The sequence below is a fragment of the Anomaloglossus baeobatrachus genome, unplaced genomic scaffold, assembly GCF_048569485.1.
Source record: "Anomaloglossus baeobatrachus isolate aAnoBae1 unplaced genomic scaffold, aAnoBae1.hap1 Scaffold_600, whole genome shotgun sequence".
NCBI classification, from domain to species: domain Eukaryota; kingdom Metazoa; phylum Chordata; class Amphibia; order Anura; family Aromobatidae; genus Anomaloglossus; species Anomaloglossus baeobatrachus.
This window is the reverse complement of record NW_027444965.1, coordinates 1-25,568: the sequence shown is the minus strand read 5'-3', so window position 1 is coordinate 25,568 and position 25,568 is coordinate 1. Positions and strand designations below refer to the sequence as shown.

Genomic DNA, 25,568 nt, shown 5'->3' with positions numbered 1-25,568 from the left:
TTATCTAACACACTTTTTACTTGCTTTATTCATCCAAATAGCAAACTCATCACCACTCAACTTCACCAACTCTGCTATGTCCCGTGCAGTATCTTGTTGTCAGTCTAATCTAGATCATGTGTAATTGAATGGAATAGATCCCTTTTGGACAAAGTGGAGTCAGATGCTGCAGTGACCACAGGTGTGAGAGGATCTACAATTGGCATCTGGTGTTATCTCTCTGCTTCCACTCCAAATAAAGTTACCTGTTGTTACCTGAACGTCAAATACTAAGAATGGGCGGCCTATGAAAGAATTAGTACTTTCATTAAGTATACTAAACCGGCTAATTGGGAATAGACAAACTGTAAAAAGCCCTCTGAGAAAGCCCCTCTCTAACCTTTGTTAGTAAGCTTTTCTGTAGCCTGCCTGTTGATGTATTTTCGGTTTGAACAGTGCACAACATGAAGAGACGGAACACTGGCGGCTTGTCACAATGCCCCCCGATGACATCACAATAGCGCTGCTGCCTAGAAAACAAGCTGCGCAGAAGAAGTTGTTCTTTGGGTGGGAGGGTGGGCTAGTGGAAGGAGGGGGCAATCTCTTTTTTTCCCGGGTGGTAGGGGGATGACAGGAGAAGGGAAGCGGGTGGTGAGAAAGGTACAGAGGGCAGGGTTTGGGGGCTGGGAAGGAAAGGGAAAAGATTAGGGTTTGGGGATGATGAAAGGGCTTTCTACGGGTAAGGATGGCAAAGGGTGGCAGTGACGGAAAGTCAGGCAACCTGTCCTGTCCGTCTTTTTGTATCGTGAATTGGAAAGACTGCAAGGGGGAGGGGAGTTGCTTGCGCCCTAAAGGAGGAGTTATTCAGATTCATTGCAGTGGGCGGCGGCTGCAAAACGCACCATTCTTCTTGTTTTTGCTCTGCAAAGCAGCCTTTTCAAGGGTTGGCTTGGGTGACAAAATGTCTTGTGTAGGCGTGGGTTTGTCTCCCTCTCGCTCTCTCTCCCTAAGATGTGTCCGGCATAGGCCAGGGTGCCACTCGAGGCCCAAACCAATTCTGGTTATCGCTTCTCGGCCTTTTGGCTAAGATCAAGTGTAGTATCTGTGAGGCTCGGCAGATGCAATGCACACTGGAAGGTTGCGCTTGCTAGTACTCTTGATGTATAGTATATTCATCTAGAGGAAAACATGGCCCTACCAGGATCGAGGCTATTAGACTGAGTAAGTGTGGGGGCTATGGTGCAATGTGCCCCAGGACTGACGACCCTGGAGTGAGTCTGAGCTTGCTGGCTTGGGACCCCGGCGAGCCTTGGGCTCTGTAGCACACCGTACCTTGCCCTTTCATACTTTCTGAGCATATTGCTCTATCCCGGCCTTCTGGCTAGGAAGGGAAATTTTTATAATCATGTTCGGAGGTCCGTTCAGCTTTGGGCTGAGAAACCAACACCCGGTTGGAGGTCCGGGTCAGCTTCGGCTGAGAAACCAACACCCGGTTGGAGGTCTGGGTCAGCTTCGGCTGAGAAACCAACACCCGGTTGGAGGTCCGGGTCAGCTTCGGCTGAGAAACCAACACCCGGTTGGAGGTCCGGTTAGCCTTGGGCTGAGAAACCAACACCGGTTGACGGTCCGGGCAGTTTCGGCTGCGAAACCAACAACTAGTAGCTCTCTACTCCACTTGGGTAAAATGCCTGGGTGGACGCTGGGAGCAACGACAAGGCTCAACCAGGCTTTGGCTTGGGGGAGCACCGAAGATCCCTGACCCTTGCTGTGGCCTTCTGGCTCGGAGGGACGGGGTTGATTTTTGGGGACCCTCTCCTCACGGAGGGGTCCACACGAATCCTAGCCTTTGCACTGTTTTTGGTGTGACTTCGGTCATGCATTTTTTGCGGTGCTTTGGAAAGCTTCATTAAATCAAAAAATCTGTTCTTATCAGTTTAATATCTGATACGTCCCCTATCTGGGGACCATATATTAAATGGATTTTTAGAACAGGGAGATGGAAAAAGAGCTTGCTCTGTCCACTCCACGCATTGACCTGGTATTGCAGTACCTCCAGGAACGGTGCACCCCTTCTTAACCCAGTTTCCAAAAGCAGAACTCGATTCACCTGATTCATATTAGCCCGATTAGCGAATTGAAATGAATTTTTATCTAACACACTTTTTACTTGCTTTATTCATCCAAATAGCAAACTCATCACCACTCAACTTCACCAACTCTGCTATGTCCCGTGCAGTATCTTGTTGTCAGTCTAATCTAGATCATGTGTAATTGAATGGAATAGATCCCTTTTGGACAAAGTGGAGTCAGATGCTGCAGTGACCACAGGTGTGAGAGGATCTACAATTGGCATCTGGTGTTATCTCTCTGCTTCCACTCCAAATAAAGTTACCTGTTGTTACCTGAACGTCAAATACTAAGAATGGGCGGCCTATGAAAGAATTAGTACTTTCATTAAGTATACTAAACCGGCTAATTGGGAATAGACAAACTGTAAAAAGCCCTCTGAGAAAGCCCCTCTCTAACCTTTGTTAGTAAGCTTTTCTGTAGCCTGCCTGTTGATGTATTTTCGGTTTGAACAGTGCACAACATGAAGAGACGGAACACTGGCGGCTTGTCACAATGCCCCCCGATGACATCACAATAGCGCTGCTGCCTAGAAAACAAGCTGCGCAGAAGAAGTTGTTCTTTGGGTGGGAGGGTGGGCTAGTGGAAGGAGGGGGCAATCTCTTTTTTTCCCGGGTGGTAGGGGGATGACAGGAGAAGGGAAGCGGGTGGTGAGAAAGGTACAGAGGGCAGGGTTTGGGGGCTGGGAAGGAAAGGGAAAAGATTAGGGTTTGGGGATGATGAAAGGGCTTTCTACGGGTAAGGATGGCAAAGGGTGGCAGTGACGGAAAGTCAGGCAACCTGTCCTGTCCGTCTTTTTGTATCGTGAATTGGAAAGACTGCAAGGGGGAGGGGAGTTGCTTGCGCCCTAAAGGAGGAGTTATTCAGATTCATTGCAGTGGGCGGCGGCTGCAAAACGCACCATTCTTCTTGTTTTTGCTCTGCAAAGCAGCCTTTTCAAGGGTTGGCTTGGGTGACAAAATGTCTTGTGTAGGCGTGGGTTTGTCTCCCTCTCGCTCTCTCTCCCTAAGATGTGTCCGGCATAGGCCAGGGTGCCACTCGAGGCCCAAACCAATTCTGGTTATCGCTTCTCGGCCTTTTGGCTAAGATCAAGTGTAGTATCGTTCGAAAAGGTGGTTTAAGGCTCCGGCCACCTTAGTACAATGATGCAATGCACACTGGAAGGTTGCGCTTGTTAGTACTTTGGGAGGATAGTATATCCATCTAGAGGAAACCATGGCCCTACCAGGATCGAGGCTATTAGACTGAGTAAGTGTGGGGGTTATGGTGCAATGTGCCCCAGGAATGGACACCCTGGAGGGAGTCTGAACTTGCTAGGTTGGGACCCTGGTAAGCCTCAGACTCTGTCGCACGCCGCGCCTTGCCTATTCATACTTTCCAAGCATATTGCCCTATCCCGGCCTTCTGGCTAAGAAGGGAAATTTTTATAATCCCGGTCGGAGGTCCGGTCAGCTTTGGGCTGAGAAACCAACACCCGGTTGGAGGTCCGGGTCAGCTTTGGCTGAGAAACCAACACCCGGTTGGAGGTCCGGTTAGCCTTGGGCTGAGAAACCAACACCCGGTTGGAGGTCCGGTCAGCCTTGGGCTGAGAAACCAACACCCGGTTGGAGGTCCGGTCAGCCTTGGGCTGAGAAACCAACACCGGTTGACGGTCCGGGCAGTCTCGGCTGCGAAACCAACGACTAGTAGCTCCCTACTCCACTTGGGTAAGATGCCTCGGTGGACGCTGGGAGCAACAACAAGGCTCAACCAGGCTTCGGCTTGGGGGAGCACCGAAGATCCCTGACCCTCGCTGTGGCCTTCTGGCTCGGAGGGACGGGGTTGATTTTTGGGGATCCTCTTCTCACGGAGGGGTCCACACGAATCCTAGCCTTTGCACTGTTTTTGGTGTGACTTCGGTCATGCATTTTTGCGGTGCTTTGGAAAGCTTCATTAAATCAAAAATCTGTTCTTATCAGTTTAATATCTGATACGTCCCCTATCTGGGGACCATATATTAAATGGATTTTTAGAACAGGGAGATGGAAAAAGAGCTTGCTCTGTCCACTCCACGCATTGACCTGGTATTGCAGTACCTCCAGGAACGGTGCACCCCTTCTTAACCCAGTTTCCAAAAGCAGAACTCGATTCACCTGATTCATATTAGCCCGATTAGCGAATTGAAATGAATTTTTATCTAACACACTTTTTACTTGCTTTATTCATCCAAATAGCAAACTCATCACCACTCAACTTCACCAACTCTGCTATGTCCCGTGCAGTATCTTGTTGTCAGTCTAATCTAGATCATGTGTAATTGAATGGAATAGATCCCTTTTGGACAAAGTGGAGTCAGATGCTGCAGTGACCACAGGTGTGAGAGGATCTACAATTGGCATCTGGTGTTATCTCTCTGCTTCCACTCCAAATAAAGTTACCTGTTGTTACCTGAACGTCAAATACTAAGAATGGGCGGCCTATGAAAGAATTAGTACTTTCATTAAGTATACTAAACCGGCTAATTGGGAATAGACAAACTGTAAAAAGCCCTCTGAGAAAGCCCCTCTCTAACCTTTGTTAGTAAGCTTTTCTGTAGCCTGCCTGTTGATGTATTTTCGGTTTGAACAGTGCACAACATGAAGAGACGGAACACTGGCGGCTTGTCACAATGCCCCCCGATGACATCACAATAGCGCTGCTGCCTAGAAAACAAGCTGCGCAGAAGAAGTTGTTCTTTGGGTGGGAGGGTGGGCTAGTGGAAGGAGGGGGCAATCTCTTTTTTTCCCGGGTGGTAGGGGGATGACAGGAGAAGGGAAGCGGGTGGTGAGAAAGGTACAGAGGGCAGGGTTTGGGGGCTGGGAAGGAAAGGGAAAAGATTAGGGTTTGGGGATGATGAAAGGGCTTTCTACGGGTAAGGATGGCAAAGGGTGGCAGTGACGGAAAGTCAGGCAACCTGTCCTGTCCGTCTTTTTGTATCGTGAATTGGAAAGACTGCAAGGGGGAGGGGAGTTGCTTGCGCCCTAAAGGAGGAGTTATTCAGATTCATTGCAGTGGGCGGCGGCTGCAAAACGCACCATTCTTCTTGTTTTTGCTCTGCAAAGCAGCCTTTTCAAGGGTTGGCTTGGGTGACAAAATGTCTTGTGTAGGCGTGGGTTTGTCTCCCTCTCGCTCTCTCTCCCTAAGATGTGTCCGGCATAGGCCAGGGTGCCACTCGAGGCCCAAACCAATTCTGGTTATCGCTTCTCGGCCTTTTGGCTAAGATCAAGTGTAGTATCTGTTCTTATCAGTTTAATATCTGATACGTCCCCTATCTGGGGACCATATATTAAATGGATTTTTAGAACAGGGAGATGGAAAAAGAGCTTGCTCTGTCCACTCCACGCATTGACCTGGTATTGCAGTACCTCCAGGAACGGTGCACCCCTTCTTAACCCAGTTTCCAAAAGCAGAACTCGATTCACCTGATTCATATTAGCCCGATTAGCGAATTGAAATGAATTTTTATCTAACACACTTTTTACTTGCTTTATTCATCCAAATAGCAAACTCATCACCACTCAACTTCACCAACTCTGCTATGTCCCGTGCAGTATCTTGTTGTCAGTCTAATCTAGATCATGTGTAATTGAATGGAATAGATCCCTTTTGGACAAAGTGGAGTCAGATGCTGCAGTGACCACAGGTGTGAGAGGATCTACAATTGGCATCTGGTGTTATCTCTCTGCTTCCACTCCAAATAAAGTTACCTGTTGTTACCTGAACGTCAAATACTAAGAATGGGCGGCCTATGAAAGAATTAGTACTTTCATTAAGTATACTAAACCGGCTAATTGGGAATAGACAAACTGTAAAAAGCCCTCTGAGAAAGCCCCTCTCTAACCTTTGTTAGTAAGCTTTTCTGTAGCCTGCCTGTTGATGTATTTTCGGTTTGAACAGTGCACAACATGAAGAGACGGAACACTGGCGGCTTGTCACAATGCCCCCCGATGACATCACAATAGCGCTGCTGCCTAGAAAACAAGCTGCGCAGAAGAAGTTGTTCTTTGGGTGGGAGGGTGGGCTAGTGGAAGGAGGGGGCAATCTCTTTTTTTCCCGGGTGGTAGGGGGATGACAGGAGAAGGGAAGCGGGTGGTGAGAAAGGTACAGAGGGCAGGGTTTGGGGGCTGGGAAGGAAAGGGAAAAGATTAGGGTTTGGGGATGATGAAAGGGCTTTCTACGGGTAAGGATGGCAAAGGGTGGCAGTGACGGAAAGTCAGGCAACCTGTCCTGTCCGTCTTTTTGTATCGTGAATTGGAAAGACTGCAAGGGGGAGGGGAGTTGCTTGCGCCCTAAAGGAGGAGTTATTCAGATTCATTGCAGTGGGCGGCGGCTGCAAAACGCACCATTCTTCTTGTTTTTGCTCTGCAAAGCAGCCTTTTCAAGGGTTGGCTTGGGTGACAAAATGTCTTGTGTAGGCGTGGGTTTGTCTCCCTCTCGCTCTCTCTCCCTAAGATGTGTCCGGCATAGGCCAGGGTGCCACTCGAGGCCCAAACCAATTCTGGTTATCGCTTCTCGGCCTTTTGGCTAAGATCAAGTGTAGTATCTGTTCTTATCAGTTTAATATCTGATACGTCCCCTATCTGGGGACCATATATTAAATGGATTTTTAGAACAGGGAGATGGAAAAAGAGCTTGCTCTGTCCACTCCACGCATTGACCTGGTATTGCAGTACCTCCAGGAACGATGCACCCCTTCTTAACCCAGTTTCCAAAAGCAGAACTCGATTCACCTGATTCATATTAGCCCGATTAGCGAATTGAAATGAATTTTTATCTAACACACTTTTTACTTGCTTTATTCATCCAAATAGCAAACTCATCACCACTCAACTTCACCAACTCTGCTATGTCCCGTGCAGTATCTTGTTGTCAGTCTAATCTAGATCATGTGTAATTGAATGGAATAGATCCCTTTTGGACAAAGTGGAGTCAGATGCTGCAGTGACCACAGGTGTGAGAGGATCTACAATTGGCATCTGGTGTTATCTCTCTGCTTCCACTCCAAATAAAGTTACCTGTTGTTACCTGAACGTCAAATACTAAGAATGGGCGGCCTATGAAAGAATTAGTACTTTCATTAAGTATACTAAACCGGCTAATTGGGAATAGACAAACTGTAAAAAGCCCTCTGAGAAAGCCCCTCTCTAACCTTTGTTAGTAAGCTTTTCTGTAGCCTGCCTGTTGATGTATTTTCGGTTTGAACAGTGCACAACATGAAGAGACGGAACACTGGCGGCTTGTCACAATGCCCCCCGATGACATCACAATAGCGCTGCTGCCTAGAAAACAAGCTGCGCAGAAGAAGTTGTTCTTTGGGTGGGAGGGTGGGCTAGTGGAAGGAGGGGGCAATCTCTTTTTTTCCCGGGTGGTAGGGGGATGACAGGAGAAGGGAAGCGGGTGGTGAGAAAGGTACAGAGGGCAGGGTTTGGGGGCTGGGAAGGAAAGGGAAAAGATTAGGGTTTGGGGATGATGAAAGGGCTTTCTACGGGTAAGGATGGCAAAGGGTGGCAGTGACGGAAAGTCAGGCAACCTGTCCTGTCCGTCTTTTTGTATCGTGAATTGGAAAGACTGCAAGGGGGAGGGGAGTTGCTTGCGCCCTAAAGGAGGAGTTATTCAGATTCATTGCAGTGGGCGGCGGCTGCAAAACGCACCATTCTTCTTGTTTTTGCTCTGCAAAGCAGCCTTTTCAAGGGTTGGCTTGGGTGACAAAATGTCTTGTGTAGGCGTGGGTTTGTCTCCCTCTCGCTCTCTCTCCCTAAGATGTGTCCGGCATAGGCCAGGGTGCCACTCGAGGCCCAAACCAATTCTGGTTATCGCTTCTCGGCCTTTTGGCTAAGATCAAGTGTAGTCCCTTCATTGGGTTTGCCTTGGTCTTGGCTGGGAGGGGCCCGGGCTTGCACACCCGCCGGCCTCGGGGATTGTTGCGCCTTTTGGTGCTTACGTCCCTTTATGGCTGGTGGTTCCTGGGCTCGGGAGGCGATCACTTGCGGCACTGCGCTTTTGTGTGGTGGCCGATGACTGTTTTCTGAAAATTGCGGATGTAATCTCATCTGTTCTTATCAGTTTAATATCTGATACGTCCCCTATCTGGGGACCATATATTAAATGGATTTTTAGAACAGGGAGATGGAAAAAGAGCTTGCTCTGTCCACTCCACGCATTGACCTGGTATTGCAGTACCTCCAGGAACGGTGCACCCCTTCTTAACCCAGTTTCCAAAAGCAGAACTCGATTCACCTGATTCATATTAGCCCGATTAGCGAATTGAAATGAATTTTTATCTAACACACTTTTTACTTGCTTTATTCATCCAAATAGCAAACTCATCACCACTCAACTTCACCAACTCTGCTATGTCCCGTGCAGTATCTTGTTGTCAGTCTAATCTAGATCATGTGTAATTGAATGGAATAGATCCCTTTTGGACAAAGTGGAGTCAGATGCTGCAGTGACCACAGGTGTGAGAGGATCTACAATTGGCATCTGGTGTTATCTCTCTGCTTCCACTCCAAATAAAGTTACCTGTTGTTACCTGAACGTCAAATACTAAGAATGGGCGGCCTATGAAAGAATTAGTACTTTCATTAAGTATACTAAACCGGCTAATTGGGAATAGACAAACTGTAAAAAGCCCTCTGAGAAAGCCCCTCTCTAACCTTTGTTAGTAAGCTTTTCTGTAGCCTGCCTGTTGATGTATTTTCGGTTTGAACAGTGCACAACATGAAGAGACGGAACACTGGCGGCTTGTCACAATGCCCCCCGATGACATCACAATAGCGCTGCTGCCTAGAAAACAAGCTGCGCAGAAGAAGTTGTTCTTTGGGTGGGAGGGTGGGCTAGTGGAAGGAGGGGGCAATCTCTTTTTTTCCCGGGTGGTAGGGGGATGACAGGAGAAGGGAAGCGGGTGGTGAGAAAGGTACAGAGGGCAGGGTTTGGGGGCTGGGAAGGAAAGGGAAAAGATTAGGGTTTGGGGATGATGAAAGGGCTTTCTACGGGTAAGGATGGCAAAGGGTGGCAGTGACGGAAAGTCAGGCAACCTGTCCTGTCCGTCTTTTTGTATCGTGAATTGGAAAGACTGCAAGGGGGAGGGGAGTTGCTTGCGCCCTAAAGGAGGAGTTATTCAGATTCATTGCAGTGGGCGGCGGCTGCAAAACGCACCATTCTTCTTGTTTTTGCTCTGCAAAGCAGCCTTTTCAAGGGTTGGCTTGGGTGACAAAATGTCTTGTGTAGGCGTGGGTTTGTCTCCCTCTCGCTCTCTCTCCCTAAGATGTGTCCGGCATAGGCCAGGGTGCCACTCGAGGCCCAAACCAATTCTGGTTATCGCTTCTCGGCCTTTTGGCTAAGATCAAGTGTAGTATCTGTTCTTATCAGTTTAATATCTGATACGTCCCCTATCTGGGGACCATATATTAAATGGATTTTTAGAACAGGGAGATGGAAAAAGAGCTTGCTCTGTCCACTCCACGCATTGACCTGGTATTGCAGTACCTCCAGGAACGGTGCACCCCTTCTTAACCCAGTTTCCAAAAGCAGAACTCGATTCACCTGATTCATATTAGCCCGATTAGCGAATTGAAATGAATTTTTATCTAACACACTTTTTACTTGCTTTATTCATCCAAATAGCAAACTCATCACCACTCAACTTCACCAACTCTGCTATGTCCCGTGCAGTATCTTGTTGTCAGTCTAATCTAGATCATGTGTAATTGAATGGAATAGATCCCTTTTGGACAAAGTGGAGTCAGATGCTGCAGTGACCACAGGTGTGAGAGGATCTACAATTGGCATCTGGTGTTATCTCTCTGCTTCCACTCCAAATAAAGTTACCTGTTGTTACCTGAACGTCAAATACTAAGAATGGGCGGCCTATGAAAGAATTAGTACTTTCATTAAGTATACTAAACCGGCTAATTGGGAATAGACAAACTGTAAAAAGCCCTCTGAGAAAGCCCCTCTCTAACCTTTGTTAGTAAGCTTTTCTGTAGCCTGCCTGTTGATGTATTTTCGGTTTGAACAGTGCACAACATGAAGAGACGGAACACTGGCGGCTTGTCACAATGCCCCCCGATGACATCACAATAGCGCTGCTGCCTAGAAAACAAGCTGCGCAGAAGAAGTTGTTCTTTGGGTGGGAGGGTGGGCTAGTGGAAGGAGGGGGCAATCTCTTTTTTTCCCGGGTGGTAGGGGGATGACAGGAGAAGGGAAGCGGGTGGTGAGAAAGGTACAGAGGGCAGGGTTTGGGGGCTGGGAAGGAAAGGGAAAAGATTAGGGTTTGGGGATGATGAAAGGGCTTTCTACGGGTAAGGATGGCAAAGGGTGGCAGTGACGGAAAGTCAGGCAACCTGTCCTGTCCGTCTTTTTGTATCGTGAATTGGAAAGACTGCAAGGGGGAGGGGAGTTGCTTGCGCCCTAAAGGAGGAGTTATTCAGATTCATTGCAGTGGGCGGCGGCTGCAAAACGCACCATTCTTCTTGTTTTTGCTCTGCAAAGCAGCCTTTTCAAGGGTTGGCTTGGGTGACAAAATGTCTTGTGTAGGCGTGGGTTTGTCTCCCTCTCGCTCTCTCTCCCTAAGATGTGTCCGGCATAGGCCAGGGTGCCACTCGAGGCCCAAACCAATTCTGGTTATCGCTTCTCGGCCTTTTGGCTAAGATCAAGTGTAGTATCTGTTCTTATCAGTTTAATATCTGATACGTCCCCTATCTGGGGACCATATATTAAATGGATTTTTAGAACAGGGAGATGGAAAAAGAGCTTGCTCTGTCCACTCCACGCATTGACCTGGTATTGCAGTACCTCCAGGAACGGTGCACCCCTTCTTAACCCAGTTTCCAAAAGCAGAACTCGATTCACCTGATTCATATTAGCCCGATTAGCGAATTGAAATGAATTTTTATCTAACACACTTTTTACTTGCTTTATTCATCCAAATAGCAAACTCATCACCACTCAACTTCACCAACTCTGCTATGTCCCGTGCAGTATCTTGTTGTCAGTCTAATCTAGATCATGTGTAATTGAATGGAATAGATCCCTTTTGGACAAAGTGGAGTCAGATGCTGCAGTGACCACAGGTGTGAGAGGATCTACAATTGGCATCTGGTGTTATCTCTCTGCTTCCACTCCAAATAAAGTTACCTGTTGTTACCTGAACGTCAAATACTAAGAATGGGCGGCCTATGAAAGAATTAGTACTTTCATTAAGTATACTAAACCGGCTAATTGGGAATAGACAAACTGTAAAAAGCCCTCTGAGAAAGCCCCTCTCTAACCTTTGTTAGTAAGCTTTTCTGTAGCCTGCCTGTTGATGTATTTTCGGTTTGAACAGTGCACAACATGAAGAGACGGAACACTGGCGGCTTGTCACAATGCCCCCCGATGACATCACAATAGCGCTGCTGCCTAGAAAACAAGCTGCGCAGAAGAAGTTGTTCTTTGGGTGGGAGGGTGGGCTAGTGGAAGGAGGGGGCAATCTCTTTTTTTCCCGGGTGGTAGGGGGATGACAGGAGAAGGGAAGCGGGTGGTGAGAAAGGTACAGAGGGCAGGGTTTGGGGGCTGGGAAGGAAAGGGAAAAGATTAGGGTTTGGGGATGATGAAAGGGCTTTCTACGGGTAAGGATGGCAAAGGGTGGCAGTGACAGAAGTCAGGCAACCTGTCCTGTCCGTCTTTTTGTATCGTGAATTGGAAAGACTGCAAGGGGGAGGGGAGTTGCTTGCGCCCTAAAGGAGGAGTTATTCAGATTCATTGCAGTGGGCGGCGGCTGCAAAACGCACCATTCTTCTTGTTTTTGCTCTGCAAAGCAGCCTTTTCAAGGGTTGGCTTGGGTGACAAAATGTCTTGTGTAGGCGTGGGTTTGTCTCCCTCTCGCTCTCTCTCCCTAAGATGTGTCCGGCATAGGCCAGGGTGCCACTCGAGGCCCAAACCAATTCTGGTTATCGCTTCTCGGCCTTTTGGCTAAGATCAAGTGTAGTATCTGTTCTTATCAGTTTAATATCTGATACGTCCCCTATCTGGGGACCATATATTAAATGGATTTTTAGAACAGGGAGATGGAAAAAGAGCTTGCTCTGTCCACTCCACGCATTGACCTGGTATTGCAGTACCTCCAGGAACGGTGCACCCCTTCTTAACCCAGTTTCCAAAAGCAGAACTCGATTCACCTGATTCATATTAGCCCGATTAGCGAATTGAAATGAATTTTTATCTAACACACTTTTTACTTGCTTTATTCATCCAAATAGCAAACTCATCACCACTCAACTTCACCAACTCTGCTATGTCCCGTGCAGTATCTTGTTGTCAGTCTAATCTAGATCATGTGTAATTGAATGGAATAGATCCCTTTTGGACAAAGTGGAGTCAGATGCTGCAGTGACCACAGGTGTGAGAGGATCTACAATTGGCATCTGGTGTTATCTCTCTGCTTCCACTCCAAATAAAGTTACCTGTTGTTACCTGAACGTCAAATACTAAGAATGGGCGGCCTATGAAAGAATTAGTACTTTCATTAAGTATACTAAACCGGCTAATTGGGAATAGACAAACTGTAAAAAGCCCTCTGAGAAAGCCCCTCTCTAACCTTTGTTAGTAAGCTTTTCTGTAGCCTGCCTGTTGATGTATTTTCGGTTTGAACAGTGCACAACATGAAGAGACGGAACACTGGCGGCTTTTTCACAATGCCCCCCGATGACATCACAATAGCGCTGCTGCCTAGAAAACAAGCTGCGCAGAAGAAGTTGTTCTTTGGGTGGGAGGGTGGGCTAGTGGAAGGAGGGGGCAATCTCTTTTTTTCCCGGGTGGTAGGGGGATGACAGGAGAAGGGAAGCGGGTGGTGAGAAAGGTACAGAGGGCAGGGTTTGGGGGCTGGGAAGGAAAGGGAAAAGATTAGGGTTTGGGGATGATGAAAGGGCTTTCTACGGGTAAGGATGGCAAAGGGTGGCAGTGACGGAAAGTCAGGCAACCTGTCCTGTCCGTCTTTTTGTATCGTGAATTGGAAAGACTGCAAGGGGGAGGGGAGTTGCTTGCGCCCTAAAGGAGGAGTTATTCAGATTCATTGCAGTGGGCGGCGGCTGCAAAACGCACCATTCTTCTTGTTTTTGCTCTGCAAAGCAGCCTTTTCAAGGGTTGGCTTGGGTGACAAAATGTCTTGTGTAGGCGTGGGTTTGTCTCCCTCTCGCTCTCTCTCCCTAAGATGTGTCCGGCATAGGCCAGGGTGCCACTCGAGGCCCAAACCAATTCTGATTATCGCTTCTCGGCCTTTTGGCTAAGATCAAGTGTAGTATCTGTTCTTATCAGTTTAATATCTGATACGTCCCCTATCTGGGGACCATATATTAAATGGATTTTTAGAACAGGGAGATGGAAAAAGAGCTTGCTCTGTCCACTCCACGCATTGACCTGGTATTGCAGTACCTCCAGGAACGGTGCACCCCTTCTTAACCCAGTTTCCAAAAGCAGAACTCGATTCACCTGATTCATATTAGCCCGATTAGCGAATTGAAATGAATTTTTATCTAACACACTTTTTACTTGCTTTATTCATCCAAATAGCAAACTCATCACCACTCAACTTCACCAACTCTGCTATGTCCCGTGCAGTATCTTGTTGTCAGTCTAATCTAGATCATGTGTAATTGAATGGAATAGATCCCTTTTGGACAAAGTGGAGTCAGATGCTGCAGTGACCACAGGTGTGAGAGGATCTACAATTGGCATCTGGTGTTATCTCTCTGCTTCCACTCCAAATAAAGTTACCTGTTGTTACCTGAACGTCAAATACTAAGAATGGGCGGCCTATGAAAGAATTAGTACTTTCATTAAGTATACTAAACCGGCTAATTGGGAATAGACAAACTGTAAAAAGCCCTCTGAGAAAGCCCCTCTCTAACCTTTGTTAGTAAGCTTTTCTGTAGCCTGCCTGTTGATGTATTTTCGGTTTGAACAGTGCACAACATGAAGAGACGGAACACTGGCGGCTTGTCACAATGCCCCCCGATGACATCACAATAGCGCTGCTGCCTAGAAAACAAGCTGCGCAGAAGAAGTTGTTCTTTGGGTGGGAGGGTGGGCTAGTGGAAGGAGGGGGCAATCTCTTTTTTTCCCGGGTGGTAGGGGGATGACAGGAGAAGGGAAGCGGGTGGTGAGAAAGGTACAGAGGGCAGGGTTTGGGGGCTGGGAAGGAAAGGGAAAAGATTAGGGTTTGGGGATGATGAAAGGGCTTTCTACGGGTAAGGATGGCAAAGGGTGGCAGTGACGGAAAGTCAGGCAACCTGTCCTGTCCGTCTTTTTGTATCGTGAATTGGAAAGACTGCAAGGGGGAGGGGAGTTGCTTGCGCCCTAAAGGAGGAGTTATTCAGATTCATTGCAGTGGGCGGCGGCTGCAAAACGCACCATTCTTCTTGTTTTTGCTCTGCAAAGCAGCCTTTTCAAGGGTTGGCTTGGGTGACAAAATGTCTTGTGTAGGCGTGGGTTTGTCTCCCTCTCGCTCTCTCTCCCTAAGATGTGTCCGGCATAGGCCAGGGTGCCACTCGAGGCCCAAACCAATTCTGGTTATCGCTTCTCGGCCTTTTGGCTAAGATCAAGTGTAGTATCTGTTCTTATCAGTTTAATATCTGATACGTCCCCTATCTGGGGACCATATATTAAATGGATTTTTAGAACAGGGAGATGGAAAAAGAGCTTGCTCTGTCCACTCCACGCATTGACCTGGTATTGCAGTACCTCCAGGAACGGTGCACCCCTTCTTAACCCAGTTTCCAAAAGCAGAACTCGATTCACCTGATTCATATTAGCCCGATTAGCGAATTGAAATGAATTTTTATCTAACACACTTTTTACTTGCTTTATTCATCCAAATAGCAAACTCATCACCACTCAACTTCACCAACTCTGCTATGTCCCGTGCAGTATCTTGTTGTCAGTCTAATCTAGATCATGTGTAATTGAATGGAATAGATCCCTTTTGGACAAAGTGGAGTCAGATGCTGCAGTGACCACAGGTGTGAGAGGATCTACAATTGGCATCTGGTGTTATCTCTCTGCTTCCACTCCAAATAAAGTTACCTGTTGTTACCTGAACGTCAAATACTAAGAATGGGCGGCCTATGAAAGAATTAGTACTTTCATTAAGTATACTAAACCGGCTAATTGGGAATAGACAAACTGTAAAAAGCCCTCTGAGAAAGCCCCTCTCTAACCTTTGTTAGTAAGCTTTTCTGTAGCCTGCCTGTTGATGTATTTTCGGTTTGAACAGTGCACAACATGAAGAGACGGAACACTGGCGGCTTGTCACAATGCCCCCCGATGACATCACAATAGCGCTGCTGCCTAGAAAACAAGCTGCGCAGAAGAAGTTGTTCTTTGGGTGGGAGGGTGGGCTAGTGGAAGGAGGGGGCAATCTCTTTTTTTCCCGGGTGGTAGGGGGATGACAGGAGAAGGGAAGCGGGTGGTGAGAAAGGTACAGAGGGCAGGGTTTGGGGGCTGGGAAGGAAAGGGAAAAGATTAGGGTTTGGGGATGATGAAAGGGCTTTCTACGGGTAAGGATGGCAAAGGGTGGCAGTGACGGAAGTCAGGCAACCTGTCCTGTCCGTCTTTTTGTATCGTGAATTGGAAAGACTGCAAGGGGGAGGGGAGTTGCTTGCGCCCTAAAGGAGGAGTTATTCAGATTCATTGCAGTGGGCGGCGGCTGCAAAATGCACCATTCTTCTTGTTTTTGCTCTGCAAAGCAGCCTTTTCAAGGGTTGGCTTGGGTGACAAAATGTCTTGTGTAGGCGTGGGTTTGTCTCCCTCTCGCTCTCTCTCCCTAAGATGTGTCCGGCATAGGCCAGGGTGCCACTCGAGGCCCAAACCAATTCTGGTTATCGCTTCTCGGCCTTTTGGCTAAGATCAAGTGTAGTATCTGTTCTTATCAGTTTAATATCTGATACGTCCCCTATCTGGGGACCATATATTAAATGGATTTTTAGAACAGGGAGATGGAAAAAGAGCTTGCTCTGTCCACTCCACGCATTGACCTGGTATTGCAGTACCTCCAGGAACGGTGCACCCCTTCTTAACCCAGTTTCCAAAAGCAGAACTCGATTCACCTGATTCATATTAGCCCGATTAGCGAATTGAAATGAATTTTTATCTAACACACTTTTTACTTGCTTTATTCATCCAAATAGCAAACTCATCACCACTCAACTTCACCAACTCTGCTATGTCCCGTGCAGTATCTTGTTGTCAGTCTAATCTAGATCATGTGTAATTGAATGGAATAGATCCCTTTTGGACAAAGTGGAGTCAGATGCTGCAGTGACCACAGGTGTGAGAGGATCTACAATTGGCATCTGGTGTTATCTCTCTGCTTCCACTCCAAATAAAGTTACCTGTTGTTACCTGAACGTCAAATACTAAGAATGGGCGGCCTATGAAAGAATTAGTACTTTCATTAAGTATACTAAACCGGCTAATTGGGAATAGACAAACTGTAAAAAGCCCTCTGAGAAAGCCCCTCTCTAACCTTTGTTAGTAAGCTTTTCTGTAGCCTGCCTGTTGATGTATTTTCGGTTTGAACAGTGCACAACATGAAGAGACGGAACACTGGCGGCTTGTCACAATGCCCCCCGATGACATCACAATAGCGCTGCTGCCTAGAAAACAAGCTGCGCAGAAGAAGTTGTTCTTTGGGTGGGAGGGTGGGCTAGTGGAAGGAGGGGGCAATCTCTTTTTTTCCCGGGTGGTAGGGGGATGACAGGAGAAGGGAAGCGGGTGGTGAGAAAGGTACAGAGGGCAGGGTTTGGGGGCTGGGAAGGAAAGGGAAAAGATTAGGGTTTGGGGATGATGAAAGGGCTTTCTACGGGTAAGGATGGCAAAGGGTGGCAGTGACGGAAAGTCAGGCAACCTGTCCTGTCCGTCTTTTTGTATCGTGAATTGGAAAGACTGCAAGGGGGAGGGGAGTTGCTTGCGCCCTAAAGGAGGAGTTATTCAGATTCATTGCAGTGGGCGGCGGCTGCAAAACGCACCATTCTTCTTGTTTTTGCTCTGCAAAGCAGCCTTTTCAAGGGTTGGCTTGGGTGACAAAATGTCTTGTGTAGGCGTGGGTTTGTCTCCCTCTCGCTCTCTCTCCCTAAGATGTGTCCGGCATAGGCCAGGGTGCCACTCGAGGCCCAAACCAATTCTGGTTATCGCTTCTCGGCCTTTTGGCTAAGATCAAGTGTAGTGTTGTTCGAAGAAGTGGTTTAAGCTCCAGGCCACCTTAGTACAATGATACAATGCACACTGGAAGGTTGCGCTTGCTAGTACTCTGGGTGGATAGTATATTCATCTAGAGGAAAACATGGCCCTACCAGGATCGAGGCTATTAGACTGAGTAAGGGTGGGGGGCTATGGTACAACGTGCCCCAGGACTGACGACCCTGGAGTGAGTCTGAGCTTGCTGGCTTGGGACCCCGGCAAGCCTTGGGCTCTGTAGCACACCGTACCTTGCCTTTTCATACTTTTTGAGCATATTACCCTATCCCGGCCTTCTGGCTAGGAAGGGAAATTTTTATAATCCCAGTCGGAGGTCTGGTCAGCTTTGGGCTGAGAAACTAACACCCGGTTGGAGGTCTGGCTCAGCTTCGGCTGAGAAACCAACACCCGGTTGGAGGTCTGGGTCAGCTTCGGCTGAGAAACCAACACCCGGTTGGAGGTCCGGTTAGCCTTGGGCTGAGAAACCAACACCGGTTGACGGTCCGGGCAGTTTCGGCTGCGAAACCAACAACTAGTAGCTCTCTACTCCACTTGGGTAAGATGCCTGGGTGGACGCTGGGAGCAACGACAAGGCTCAACCAGGCTTCGGCTTGGGGGAGCACCGAAGATCCCTGACCCTTGCTGTGGCCTTCTGGCTCGGAGGGACGGGGTTGATTTTTGGGGACCCTCTCCTCACGGTGGGGTCCACACGAATCCTAGCCTTTGCACTGTTTTTGGTGTGACTTCGGTCATGCATTTTTTGTGGTGCTTTGGAAAGCTTCATTAAATCAAAAATCTGTTCTTATCAGTTTAATATCTGATACGTCCCCTATCTGGGGACCATATATTAAATGGATTTTTAGAACAGGGAGATGGAAAAAGAGCTTGCTCTGTCCACTCCACGCATTGACCTGGTATTGCAGTACCTCCAGGAACGGTGCACCCCTTCTTAACCCAGTTTCCAAAAGCAGAACTCGATTCACCTGATTCATATTAGCCCGATTAGCGAATTGAAATGAATTTTTATCTAACACACTTTTTACTTGCTTTATTCATCCAAATAGCAAACTCATCACCACTCAACTTCACCAACTCTGCTATGTCCCGTGCAGTATCTTGTTGTCAGTCTAATCTAGATCATGTGTAATTGAATGGAATAGATCCCTTTTGGACAAAGTGGAGTCAGATGCTGCAGTGACCACAGGTGTGAGAGGATCTACAATTGGCATCTGGTGTTATCTCTCTGCTTCCACTCCAAATAAAGTTACCTGTTGTTACCTGAACGTCAAATACTAAGAATGGGCGGCCTATGAAAGAATTAGTACTTTCATTAAGTATACTAAACCGGCTAATTGGGAATAGACAAACTGTAAAAAGCCCTCTGAGAAAGCCCCTCTCTAACCTTTGTTAGTAAGCTTTTCTGTAGCCTGCCTGTTGATGTATTTTCGGTTTGAACAGTGCACAACATGAAGAGACGGAACACTGGCGGCTTGTCACAATGCCCCCCGATGACATCACAATAGCGCTGCTGCCTAGAAAACAAGCTGCGCAGAAGAAGTTGTTCTTTGGGTGGGAGGGTGGGCTAGTGGAAGGAGGGGGCAATCTCTTTTTTTCCCGGGTGGTAGGGGGATGACAGGAGAAGGGAAGCGGGTGGTGAGAAAGGTACAGAGGGCAGGGTTTGGGGGCTGGGAAGGAAAGGGAAAAGATTAGGGTTTGGGGATGATGAAAGGGCTTTCTACGGGTAAGGATGGCAAAGGGTGGCAGTGACGGAAAGTCAGGCAACCTGTCCTGTCCGTCTTTTTGTATCGTGAATTGGAAAGACTGCAAGGGGGAGGGGAGTTGCTTGCGCCCTAAAGGAGGAGTTATTCAGATTCATTGCAGTGGGCGGCGGCTGCAAAACGCACCATTCTTCTTGTTTTTGCTCTGCAAAGCAGCCTTTTCAAGGGTTGGCTTGGGTGACAAAATGTCTTGTGTAGGCGTGGGTTTGTCTCCCTCTCGCTCTCTCTCCCTAAGATGTGTCCGGCATAGGCCAGGGTGCCACTCGAGGCCCAAACCAATTCTGGTTATCGCTTCTCGGCCTTTTGGCTAAGATCAAGTGTAGTATCTGTTCTTATCAGAACAAACTGAGCTAGCTACACTTGACGAGAGACGATCAGGGAGACAAGCTCCGAAGCCCAGCCGAGACCGGAAGAGGGAGATCGGACGGAAGAAGAGCTTGGAAGAAAGAAGCAAGAAGACGAAGGCTCGGAGAAGACTTGGGGAGACCAGAGGAACTTCGAGGAGGAACACAGCGGGAGAAGACACCCGGAGAAGAATCCAAGATCCAGCTCCGGGAACTCAAGCAGGAACCAGCCATGGCAAGCAAGCCAGAGAAGGCAGCCAAGAAGGCTCAGGACCCAGGGACCTCCAGGAAGGCTCATCCAGAGGCTTCTTCGGCCCAAGAGGCCCCTACCTCCGATGCCAGCCAGCCGGAGGGAGCCCGGACGCCGCCTGAAAAGGCTCCAACCCTGGAGCCTTGGATGCGGCAGACGGTCGCCCTGAAGCTAAAGGCGGTGGATGGTAGGTTGCCGGACATGTCCAGCGACGTGTTCTGCAAGAAGATGATTCTGGATCAGGGCTTCTCCAGGGCGGAAACCCTGAGTGTCCAGACCTTCATGACTGGCATTTTTCTGGTAACCTTTGCCACGGTGAATGCCTGCAGGAGATACTGGGAGGCGATGAACGCAGCGATGCCGGACTCCCCTTTTCATTCTTTTTTAGGATCCTGTCCTATACAGAGGGATGAGAAGAGGATCACGGTCTCCATGCGGAACCCGCACACCCCAGGAAGAGACATCTCCACGTTCCTGGGACGTCTGTGCACAGTGGTGAGGGAACCATCCCACATCCTTAACGGCAACGGATTCTGGACGGGTAAGTGGTCAGTAACCGTTCGACTCTACAGAGAACCAGCATCCGAGGATGGTCTCCAGCACCTGCCCCCGACATTCTCTCTGGGAAACTCCTTTGGTCTCATCTACTACCCGGACATGCCACACAACTGCAGGAAATGTGGCGGGAAAGGGCATTCGATGAAGACCTGCAAGGAGGACGCCTGCAGGGTTTGCCGGGTGACGGGACACAGCTCCAAGGACTGCCCAAAGAAGAAGACTTGCAACCTATGTGGACAGGCGGACCACCTTTACAAGGACTGCCCACAGCGGGAGAAATCCTGGGCAAGGGTTGCCGCGGTGACCCAGTATCGGGTAGTCACAGCTTCGTCGACCAAGGCAGCTACGACCAAGGCCACAGAGGCCAAGGACAAGGCGGCCAAGAACACGGCGACCGTGGCTCCAGCCGATGCCCCAGCAGCCACGGAGTCCAGGAAAAAGAAGGGTAAAAAAACTGTTGCCCCCTCCCTGGTCCCCCCCCCTGTCACCCCTGTCCAAACCCCTCCCCCCCCGGCCAACCCTACTGAGGATTCCACTACCTCCACCTCATTTCCCTACTCCTCAGTTGGTCTCCTCACCCCCCCCCCAAAGCCCACTCTCCCTCCCCAGACCATGAGAGCAGAGGGCCTCAGCACTCTTGCACTTTTCACCGAGGAGGATTTTCCAGCTCTTGTCTCCTCAGGTACAGGCCAAAGGAAAAGGAAGGTGGAAGATAGTCCTGTCGCAGAACCTTCCAAGCTGTTCATTGTGGATCCCAATCCACCCCAGGAAGAGGAGGATGGCCTCCTCCCAGAACCGGACGTGTTGGAGCAGATGGTGGAGTCCCTTGTGGCCGAAGAAGAAATGGAGGAGTCGGAAGCCACTGAGGCACCATCCCTGCTCGATCAGCTAGAAGAAGAGGGTCTGCTTGAGATACCCTTACCAGCAGGTGCCAAAGAGGAAGAACCGCCCGACCGGAGTGGTAACTAAGGCACACCGCCTGCGCTAACTTTCTCTTTCCTCCAATGACTGCTAACATTAACATCTTTTCCATTAATGTTAGGAGCATCAGAGACAAGTTCCGACGTCAGACAATTTTTGCGTTCCTTAACACTCAGTCTAGTGATGTATTTTTCCTGCAGGAATGCTCCCTTCCCTCCTCTAGGTCCTTCAACCATCTGGCCAGGGAGTGGACCCATGGCCCATCCTACTGGTCCGGCGGAGGCGACTGTAGGTCCGCGGGGGTCGCCGTGCTGATCAGGGGAAGCGCCTTCACATTGGACTCTGTTCAGGAAATCGTCTGCGGCAGGTTACTGCTCGTGGATGGCACCTGGGCGGGAGAACCTGTCAGGTTCATCAATGTGTATGCTTCTCCTGTGAAGAGCGATCGACTGGAGCTCCTCCAAGCCCTGCGCCCTCAGCTCGCTACCGCCAGGACGGTAGTGATGGCCGGGGATTTCAACTGCCCGATTGAGGAGGATGGACGCAGTTCTGGAACGGCTGCCAAGTTGGACGTCACATCCAAACTGCTCATTGAGATGGTGACCGAAGCCTCTCTTGTGGACGTTGTTGGCTCCATCGGACACGGATCCGTGAACTATTCATGGTGCCGATCCGATGGCTCGCTGCGTTCCAGGATTGACTTTGTGTTTACCTCTCGGGCGGTTGGGCGGAGTGGGCACTCGATGGTCCCCTGCTTCTTCTCTGACCACAGAGCCATTCACTTTCAAGGTGTGCTGGGCCATGGCTTCCCCATTGGCCCGGGCTCCTGGAAGCTGAACTGCTCTCTGCTGGAAAAGGGTGAGATTCTGGAGGAGCTTAGAGCTGCCTACTCCACGTGGCGGGCCTACAAGGCGGGCTTCCAGTCTGTTTCTGACTGGTGGGAATACGTTAAACTCGAGTTCCGTTTCTTCTTTCAGGCAAAGAGTCAACAACAGGCGTGTCTGAAGAGGAGGGACTTCAGGAGACTCCAGCGTGAGCTGCGTTCCCTGCAGGACCTTCTTCGATGCGGCTGGGACGTGAGAGAGGAGCTGGAGGAGACTAAGAGGAGCCTGAAAAGGCACTTCGAGGAGGAGTCCGAGCGAATTGTCTTCCGTTCCAAAGTGGAGAACCTGGAGAAGGGTGAGAAATGTAACTCGTTCTTTTTCAGGAAACTCCACGCCGGTCACACGCCCATGAATGAACTACGAGACGAGAGTGGAAGCATGCGACGCGGGAAAGAGAACGTGATGAAGGTCGTCAGCGACTTCTACAGCGAACTCTACGCCCGCAAGACTACTGACCCCGAGGCCGCCGATAAGTTCCTGTCAGGTATCACTAACCATCTTGACCCTGCAGACGCGGCGGCCATGGATGTTCCTCTGACGGTGGACGAGCTGCTCTCGGCCGCCAAATCCTTTAGTTCTGGCAGGACACCGGGCAGTGACGGCCTCCCAGCAGAGCTCTATGTAGCGCTGGGAGACCTAATCTGTCCGGACCTGTTAGGGCTGTATGAGGAGATGGTGGTGGAGGGCAGAATGCCTCCATCTCTGAGGGAAGGAATGGTCACGATCCTGTACAAGCGTAGAGGAGAGAGGTGCGACCTGAAGAATTGGCGTCCCATCACCCTTCTGAACGTCGACTACAAGATCCTGGCCAAGACGATGGCAACGAGATTGAAGACTGTTATCGGACGGATCATCCACCCGGATCAGACCTGCGGCATCCCCGGACGTCGCATCGCAGACAGCCTGGCTCTCATGCGGGACACGGTCGAGTACATCAAAGCCCGCCGGGTGCACGCAGCCCTGATCTCGTTGGATCAGGAAAAGGCCTTCGACCGTGTTTCCCATGAGTTCCTGGGCAAAGCTCTGCACAGGTTAGGTTTGGGTAACATGTTTTGCTTGTATGTCCAACTAATGTATTTTGATATTCACAGCTCGGTGTTGGTAAACGGCTGGAAGACTGACCCCTTCCCGGTCCTCTCAGGGGTCAGACAAGGCTGTCCTCTGTCACCTCTTCTTTTTGTTTGTGTTATAGAACTCTTTGCAGAGGCTATCCGGCGGAATGGAGAGATCAGAGGGATCACTGCACCAGGACCAGAACGCTTCGAGGTCAAGTGCTCGCTCTACATGGACGACGTGACCGTCTTCTGCGCGGACCGGCGCTCAGTCGACACCCTCGTCCAGACCTGTGAGACCTTCGGACGGGCTTCGGGAGCCAAAGTCAACTGCGGGAAGTCGGAAGCCATGCTCTTCGGGGACTGGCAGCCGGCCTCTTCCGCCCCCTTCCCTTTCAGCATCCAGCCGGATTTCATCAAGGTTCTTGGAGTCTGGTTTGGGAAGGAAGGAGCAGCCCTCAAGTCCTGGGAGGAACGCTTGACCAAGATCACCCAACGGATCGGTCTCTGGAGCCTCAGACGCCTCACCTGTGAGGGCAAAGCACTGGTCCTGCGTAACGAGGTACTGCCCGTGCTGCAGTACACGGCCCAGGCCTGGCCCCCCCTTGCCACCGTGTGCAGGGCCATTACCAGGACGGTGTTTCGTTTTGTCTGGGGATCCAAGATGGACAGAGTAAAGCGGAGCATCATGTACAAGGATCCTCGCAAGGGTGGGAAGGGCGTACCCGATATCCCCACCCTCCTGCGATCCTCCTTCGTATGTGACTGCGTTCGCCGAACTCTGCGAGTCAAGAGAGGTTCCGCGGGTGGGTCCATGTCTCGCTTCTTCCTGCTCCCCCTTTGGAGACGGTTAGGCTGGGACAAGTGGGACAGCTCCTTCCCCTACAACTGGACGACGCCATGGTTCTACGGAGACGTGGTTCGGTTTGTGAAGGAACACCAACTGGAGGGACTCAAGCCTGATTTTTGGAAGCCAAAGACTATCCACAAACTCATCAGAGCCAAGGACGAAATGGAGAACATTCCAGGACTTCATCACGACACACTGGAGACTGTTTGGACAAACGTGTCATCGGCTGGATTGACCAACGGGCACAAGGACTTGTCATGGATGGCGATACAGGGCGGACTGCCCGTCCGGTCATTCATGCACGCCCGGAACCTGTGCAAAACCCGGTACTGCCCAAGGTGCCCCTTCGTGGAGGAAACATCGCTGCACGCCTTTTGGGACTGCCGTTTTGCACAGCGCCTGTTGGTTGCCCTGGAGGATGACCTGAGGAACTCCGTCCCCAGAGGGAGCCTATCATACCATTCCGTACTTTATGGACTCTTCCCTGGGACTCACACCGTTGGAGCCATCCAGGAGGCTTGGCGCCTTATGAACTGCTTTAAGGACGCTATTTGGGTCGCCAGGAACCGGCTCATCTTGAAGAGGGAGAGGATGTCTATCCAGGATTGCCGCAGGCTGATCCACAGCCTGCTCAGAGACTATTCCATCATGGACAGTCCGGACGACAGCGCCGAGGAGGAGGTTTAAACCTCTTCAATGCCCCCTCCCTCCTTTTCCCGTTATGTGCGTCTTTCAATAAAGCTTCGGGCCTGTGATCTCCCCACCCTACCCCCCTTTTCCCCTACCCCCACCCCCCAACCGCCGGTTCGTCGTTATTTATTGTCTAACTTTTTCTTTCAGCTTGAGTGTTATGGATAGCATAGGAGCGTGATGTATAGTTTAGTGCGTCGTACTCTATGGCTATGTAAGAATGATTGTATATTTCTGTGTGTACGGGGCTGCGGCACTGTACACGGTTTGTTACCTTTTTGTGAGTAGTGCATGATAATAAAGATGCTGTTAAATCAAATCTGTTCTTATCAGTTTAATATCTGATACGTCCCCTATCTGGGGACCATATATTAAATGGATTTTTAGAACAGGGAGATGGAAAAAGAGCTTGCTCTGTCCACTCCACGCATTGACCTGGTATTGCAGTACCTCCAGGAACGGTGCACCCCTTCTTAACCCAGTTTCCAAAAGCAGAACTCGATTCACCTGATTCATATTAGCCCGATTAGCGAATTGAAATGAATTTTTATCTAACACACTTTTTACTTGCTTTATTCATCCAAATAGCAAACTCATCACCACTCAACTTCACCAACTCTGCTATGTCCCGTGCAGTATCTTGTTGTCAGTCTAATCTAGATCATGTGTAATTGAATGGAATAGATCCCTTTTGGACAAAGTGGAGTCAGATGCTGCAGTGACCACAGGTGTGAGAGGATCTACAATTGGCATCTGGTGTTATCTCTCTGCTTCCACTCCAAATAAAGTTACCTGTTGTTACCTGAACGTCAAATACTAAGAATGGGCGGCCTATGAAAGAATTAGTACTTTCATTAAGTATACTAAACCGGCTAATTGGGAATAGACAAACTGTAAAAAGCCC

General features: G+C 49.4%; 12 non-coding genes and 4 pseudogenes across 12 annotated transcripts; all 16 read left to right on the top strand.

Moving 5' to 3' along the window:
* Window positions 1–1,042: 1,042 nt before the first annotated feature.
* LOC142285492 (U2 spliceosomal RNA) lies at window positions 1,043–1,169 on the top strand (annotated as a pseudogene).
* A 684-nt stretch (window positions 1,170–1,853) lies between these two features.
* LOC142285471 (U2 spliceosomal RNA) lies at window positions 1,854–2,051 on the top strand. Its single transcript, XR_012746860.1, has one exon. It is a non-coding gene; the product is annotated as a U2 spliceosomal RNA (small nuclear RNA).
* A 1,117-nt stretch (window positions 2,052–3,168) lies between these two features.
* LOC142285493 (U2 spliceosomal RNA) lies at window positions 3,169–3,310 on the top strand (annotated as a pseudogene).
* Window positions 3,311–4,007: 697 nt separating this feature from the next.
* LOC142285472 (U2 spliceosomal RNA) lies at window positions 4,008–4,203 on the top strand. Its single transcript, XR_012746861.1, has one exon. It is a non-coding gene; the product is annotated as a U2 spliceosomal RNA (small nuclear RNA).
* A 1,117-nt stretch (window positions 4,204–5,320) lies between these two features.
* LOC142285442 (U2 spliceosomal RNA) lies at window positions 5,321–5,511 on the top strand. Its single transcript, XR_012746835.1, has one exon. It is a non-coding gene; the product is annotated as a U2 spliceosomal RNA (small nuclear RNA).
* A 1,117-nt stretch (window positions 5,512–6,628) lies between these two features.
* LOC142285460 (U2 spliceosomal RNA) lies at window positions 6,629–6,819 on the top strand. Its single transcript, XR_012746852.1, has one exon. It is a non-coding gene; the product is annotated as a U2 spliceosomal RNA (small nuclear RNA).
* A 1,322-nt stretch (window positions 6,820–8,141) lies between these two features.
* Window positions 8,142–8,326, top strand: LOC142285484 (U2 spliceosomal RNA). Its single transcript, XR_012746872.1, has one exon. It is a non-coding gene; the product is annotated as a U2 spliceosomal RNA (small nuclear RNA).
* Window positions 8,327–9,443: 1,117 nt separating this feature from the next.
* LOC142285430 (U2 spliceosomal RNA) lies at window positions 9,444–9,634 on the top strand. Its single transcript, XR_012746824.1, has one exon. It is a non-coding gene; the product is annotated as a U2 spliceosomal RNA (small nuclear RNA).
* Window positions 9,635–10,751: 1,117 nt separating this feature from the next.
* LOC142285419 (U2 spliceosomal RNA) lies at window positions 10,752–10,942 on the top strand. Its single transcript, XR_012746813.1, has one exon. It is a non-coding gene; the product is annotated as a U2 spliceosomal RNA (small nuclear RNA).
* A 1,116-nt stretch (window positions 10,943–12,058) lies between these two features.
* On the top strand, window positions 12,059–12,249 carry LOC142285536 (U2 spliceosomal RNA). The gene has a single exon (XR_012746912.1). It is a non-coding gene; the product is annotated as a U2 spliceosomal RNA (small nuclear RNA).
* A 1,118-nt stretch (window positions 12,250–13,367) lies between these two features.
* LOC142285524 (U2 spliceosomal RNA) lies at window positions 13,368–13,558 on the top strand. The gene has a single exon (XR_012746901.1). It is a non-coding gene; the product is annotated as a U2 spliceosomal RNA (small nuclear RNA).
* Window positions 13,559–14,675: 1,117 nt separating this feature from the next.
* LOC142285512 (U2 spliceosomal RNA) lies at window positions 14,676–14,866 on the top strand. The gene has a single exon (XR_012746890.1). It is a non-coding gene; the product is annotated as a U2 spliceosomal RNA (small nuclear RNA).
* Window positions 14,867–15,982: 1,116 nt separating this feature from the next.
* On the top strand, window positions 15,983–16,173 carry LOC142285499 (U2 spliceosomal RNA). Its single transcript, XR_012746879.1, has one exon. It is a non-coding gene; the product is annotated as a U2 spliceosomal RNA (small nuclear RNA).
* Window positions 16,174–18,092: 1,919 nt separating this feature from the next.
* LOC142285468 (U2 spliceosomal RNA) lies at window positions 18,093–18,285 on the top strand. Its single transcript, XR_012746859.1, has one exon. It is a non-coding gene; the product is annotated as a U2 spliceosomal RNA (small nuclear RNA).
* Window positions 18,286–19,402: 1,117 nt separating this feature from the next.
* Window positions 19,403–19,492, top strand: LOC142285491 (U2 spliceosomal RNA; annotated as a pseudogene).
* Window positions 19,493–24,934: 5,442 nt separating this feature from the next.
* LOC142285469 (U2 spliceosomal RNA) lies at window positions 24,935–25,136 on the top strand (annotated as a pseudogene).
* Window positions 25,137–25,568: the final 432 nt, after the last annotated feature.